This window comes from Sinocyclocheilus rhinocerous, unplaced genomic scaffold, assembly GCF_001515625.1.
Source record: "Sinocyclocheilus rhinocerous isolate Xijiao unplaced genomic scaffold, SAMN03320098_v1.1 scaffold921, whole genome shotgun sequence".
Lineage (NCBI taxonomy): Eukaryota > Metazoa > Chordata > Actinopteri > Cypriniformes > Cyprinidae > Sinocyclocheilus > Sinocyclocheilus rhinocerous.
Genome location: NW_015640057.1, coordinates 1,016,961 through 1,022,721, shown reverse-complemented (window position 1 = coordinate 1,022,721; position 5,761 = coordinate 1,016,961).

Here is a 5,761-nt window from a genome sequence, read left to right as displayed (position 1 = left end):
GGGGAGGGCCGGGTGGAGAATATTTCGTTCTGTTAAAAAAAAGAGCAGTTTCCTTTTCCTCTGGGTTACCAGGCTCGTGGGTTGACAGTGAGCAACACACTGCCTCCTCACTCTCGCCCATGACGCCCCCTATGGCCAGTGGCAAAGAGATTGCAGCTTGGGGATGCAACGCCTCCCCAAACATCTCTGGCCGGTCCCTCCGGGGACATGGGCAGTTCTGCCGTGATGAGCCAGAATGTGATGCCTTCTGGGCTATCCAGCATGACTCCTCACCGCTGCACCACCGCGGATATGTCAATTGTCTCTTTGGTGACACTTGCACGGGGTGTGACTTGCGCTACCCAGCCCGTCCCGCTGGCTCATTCGGACAGTTCGACTTGGCTACACGATTCAGATTGCCAGGCGACAAACGGGCATGGCAGTACAGGGTCCTCCCCTTCGGGATATTCCTGTCACCCCGTGTCTTTACGAAGATCGTGGAGGGCGCCCTTGCCCCATAATGGAAAGTGGGCAACATGATACTCAACTACCTCGATGACTGGCTTATGGCTCAGTCTCAGGAACATTTGTGCAATCACAGGGACCTGGTGCTCCGGCACCTCCCCCAGTTGGGGCTTCATGTCAACTGGGAAAAAGAGCAAGCTCTCCACTGTGCAGAGTTCTTTTCTCTGTAAGGACTTAGACTCAGTGAGCATGAAAGCACGCCCCTCCAAATGAGTTCCTTGAGAGGCAGGACGGTGTTTCTGATAAAACACATTCAGAGGCTCCTGGGGCATATGGCATCCACAGCTGCAGTCACACCATTCAGTTTGCTTCATATGAGACCACTTCAGCGCTGGTTACATTCCCGAGTCCCAAGAAGGGCATGGTGCCGTGGCACACACAGCATGACCGTCACGCCAATGTGTTGCTGCATGTTCAACCCCTGGGCAGACCTTGCTTTTCTACGGGCCGGGGTGCCCTTAGAACAGGTGTTCCAGTATGTCGTTGTCACAACAGATGCCTTCAGGTCAGGCTTAGGCGTGACGTGCAATGGGCAGGCAGCCTCGGGGTTCTGGACAGGGCCTCGTCTGCTTTGGCACATCAACTGCCTGGAGTTGCTGGCAGTGCTTCTAGCCATGTGGCAGTTCCGGCCGCTGCTGCTCGGCAAGCACATGTTGGTCTGCACAGACAACACTGTGGCTGTTTCGTACATCAACCAACAGGGAGGTCTATGATCACGCTGCATGTCACAACTCGCCTGCCATCTCCTCCTCTGGAATCAGACACAGCTCAAGTCACTGCGCACCGTCCACATTCCGGGGGAGCTCAATCGTGCAGCCGATGTGACAGTTCACTCTCCCCGGAGAATGGCGACTCCATCCCCATGTAGTCCAGCTGATCTGGAGTCAAATCGAGGAAGCTCAGGTGGACCTGTTTGCTTCCCACGAGTCCTCCCACTGCCAGCAGTATCATTCCCTGACAAAGGCCCCCCTGGGCATGGATGCACTGGCACACAGCTGGCCCCAGGCTCTTCGCAAGTATGCATTCCCCCAGTGAGCCTGCTCACACAGACACTGTGTAAGGTCAGGAGCTCGGCACCATATGGTACTCGCATCCAGATCTCTGGAACCTCTATGTGTGGCTCTAAGTGACACAGCAAACTTAAGTGATCTGCCCCTGGTGGTGGTAGACACCATCACTCAGGCTAGAGCTCCTTTTACAATGCAAGCCTATGCCCTGAAGTGGAGTGTGTTCATGAACTGGTGTTCTTCTCGTCAAGAAGACCCCCGAAGATGCCTGATTAGAGTCGTACTTTCTTTCCTGCAAGAGGTTGGCGCGTAGGCTGTCACCCTCCACCTTGAAAGTGTAAGTTGCTGCTATCGCAGCACATCACGATGCAGTGGACGGCCTGTCCCTGGGTAAGCATGACCTGATCGTTGGGTTCCTGAGGGGTGCCAGAAGGTAAAATCCTCCTAGGTCACCCCTGGTGCCCTCCTGGGATCTCTCTACCGTCCTGGCTGGACTTCAGAGGGGTCCCTTTGAGCCGCTGGATTCAGTCGATCTTAAGTTTCTGTCTGCTAAGACAGTGCTCCTGACAGCGCTCACTTCCATCAAGAGGGTCGGGGACCTCCAGGGATTTTTGGTGAGCAAAGAGTGCCTCATGTTCAGGCCGGCCTACTCCCACGTTGTCCTGAGATCCCGGCCTGGATACATGGCGTTGCTGTGTCCTGTAAGAGAGTTGCGCATATATGTGGACCGCAACCGGAGCTTCAGAAGCTCTGAGCAGCTCTTTGTCTGCTACGGAGGTCAGCAGAAAGGGAAGGCTATCTCCAAGCAGAGGTTGGCCCACTGGATAGTGAATGCCATTGCCTTGACGTACCAGTCGCAAGGCGAGCTGTGCCCCCTGGGTGTGAGAGCTCCCTCCACCCGGAGTGTTGCCATCTCCTATGCGTTGGCACACGGCGCCTCTCTGGCAGACATTTGTAGAGCTGTGAGCAGGATGACACCGAACACTTTCACAAGGTTTTACAGCCTCAGATTTCTTTCTCCGCCAATTTCTTCCCGTGTGTTGGGTAACAGGTAATTTGCGGGAAGATCTTGCTCGGTGTCATGCTTTTTGAGCCATTCCCCCTCACACTCGGATGTGAGCGCCTTTTTCCTCTCCCAGTGAGTTTCCCAGACAGCAAACCCTGGGTGAGCATCCTCCAGCACCCCCGGCAGTCAGACTTTTCGGAGCAGTCTCGTGGCAGGCCCAGTACTTGTGTTAGCATGCCCGGAGTCCCAGTCAGCCCCTGTACTGGGCTAAGTGTCCATGTGGCTTGATTCCCTGTGGGCAATCCCATATGTGTTTTTCCACTTGTGTCTTCCCTTGACAGGCTTGCTCTGTCAGTCTCTTCTGGCAGTTGTTCCATCCCTATTCTCAGGAAGGACCTACCTCAGAGACCCATTCCATATGTAGTACTGCCCCCTTGGTCAGTCCATATCAATGTGTCCACATGTCACCACCCTATGTGTAGGATGTGGCCTCCGGAGCACCCTTCCCTTGGAAGGCTCGCTTCCTCATTGTTACCGCCAAGCTGATAACAACAAATAGGAAAAAGCTGAAGCAAATCTTTCACTGAAGGTCGAAATCCCTTCTGTTAAGAATTTTTTTGTGGACATGACTTAGCAGCATGGCCATCTCCAGCAGCGATGTACTCACCTTTGGTCCCTGCGGGCACCAAGGTCAGCAAAATTTGCACTGGGGCGTTGGGAACATTACGTCCTTGTGTAGAATTTGTCTGACAAGCTTGTCAACATTTGTAGTGCCACAGGGTTGTAACGGTGTTCAGGTTGTGGCGTTTTCCATAGACCCCTAATATTGTCACGACATAACTTGTAGTGACCTATAGTTAGGGAACGTCTCGGTTACATACGTAACCCATAACGTCTCCATTCCCTCATCGGGGAACGAGGGTTATGTACGTAAACGAGACTCAGTCAGATTGAGATCTGGGTGATTTGGAGGACAAGGCATATTCCTCAAACTGTTCCTGAACAAATTATCCTGCTGAAAGAGGCCATTGCCATCAGGGAACACCACTGGTGTGTAGGTGGTCTCTCCAACCGGTCAGCAGCTACCTTAGGCTTTTTAGCAGTTCGAGCTGCAGTAGCTCTTCTGTGTGATCATAGCAGACGGGCAAGCCTTTACTCCGCATGTGTATCAATAAGCGTTGGGCACCCATGACCCTGATGCTGGAGTCTTTTCTTGCAGTACTTTTGGTTCTTACTATCCACTGCACTGAACACCCCAAAACTTGCTGTTTTGAAGATGGTTTGTCCAAGTTGTCTAGCCATTACTATTTTCCCCTTGTCAAAGTCACTCTTATCTTTTTTGCTTGCCCATTTTTCCTGCATCCAACACATGAAATTCAAGAACTGACTGTTCACTTGATGCATAATATATCCCACTACTTTACGGGTGCCATTGTAACAATATAATCAATGTGATTCACTTCACCTGTTTTAATGTATTGTGGCTCATCATTGTTTAAAGAGAGTGATGTGAAATTTTCTTTGAGTTGCTGAGTTTCACCTGAACAACTTCAAATTTTTTAAAAACCTGACTGTAACACACATGAGGCTTTACAGGATTTGTTTTATGATTTTCTTGTCACATAACAACAGTATGGCTTAATGCATGTTGGTTATGCCACTGACTTTGATTTGTTGATAAAACTTATCAACTTACACAAATAATACTCATCCACAAATAACACTCCCTACAGAGAAAGTACAAATAAATAAGTAAATAAATAAAATGTTGTCAGTTAACATCACTGTTGGTGAGTGCTGATGTGTATAAAACTGGCTGTGTACTTAAAAAAAAAATCACAATAACCATTAGGGTCTAAAGTGAACATTAATTTAAGTTTTTACAATCATTTTGTCACCAATTTCAAAACCTTGATGTCATTTTTCAATACTCTAACTCAAAACAGTCATTATTTGTAACACAAATCCAATGGCTGTCCAATGTTCAAAACTTTGCATGCTGCATTCATATCTTTAAAGAAGACTTGCATTTGCACAATCACTGGATCAAATAACTCATTTATCATGAAATAGCATAGGAACATTACATTAGATCACCCACACACAAGATAACCATAGTTTCACTGCGTAGTTGTTAGTACAATCATTAAATACAGTTGTACAAAACGCATGATTCAGGTTTCATTATGGTTCTACACAATCATACATCATTGTAATAGACTAGAGAGAAAATTACAGACACTGGAATCAATGAACAAAATCTGAAAATTATTGATGAAATAATTAACTCATAACAAAGGTTTTTGAAAAACTTTAGATAAGAAAACTTCAAATAAGAAAAAAATAAAAAATCTACAGTAGAGTAAAATGTCAACTGGAGTCTTCCTCACTGCACTTCTATGTATTTATCAACCCTGTCTTGTGGATTTGGCCACAAGTTCTCATTCACATCATAATGGATGTTTTCATTAGCTAAACATCTTGGAAAAAATCTTCTGGCATGGCAAAAACAGGCCTGACATTGGTCTCCTCCTGTGATGTCATTGCAGGCATCATCTATGTCCTGGAGAAGAGTGACTTGTTTGTAGTGTTCCTCACTGCACTTCTATGTTTTTATCAACCCTGTCTTGTGGATTTGGCCACAAGTTCTCATTCACATCATAATGGATGTTTTCATTAGCTAAACATCTTGGAAAAAATCTTCTGGCATGGCAAAAACAGGCCTGACATTGGTCTCCTCCTGTGATGTCATTGCAGGCATCATCTATGTCCTGGAGAAGAGTGACTTGTTTGTGAGGGTTTCTATTGTGAACCTTCCACCTCCATGAGCAGAAACAATCCTCAGTCGGGTTACAGTAAGGAAAGGGGAGTATGGGGGTAAATACAAGGTGATAAACTGTGGATGGGCCTGAAACCATGATTGCTCTCAGTGCCATCGCTAGGAATTCTGGGCCCATTGCACTGATTTTGCTATAGGGCCCCCTCAAAATCACATTCAGTGGGGGGTGGTCAGGCCCCCCAGCGAACATCGTTCTGGGCCCCTCTCATCCGCTGGACTCTCAACCTCTCCTCTATGTCTTGGCCATGCAGGTTAAAGCCTGCCTCATTCAAAAATATGAATGGTTTTCATCAGCATCCAGCTGTATCACCCTCTAAAAAGACATTTACTGTAGGAAAAACAAATATAGCAAAGATATCGAATTTTTGGGAATCCCCCTCCCCCCCCCCCTTTTTTTTTCTCTCA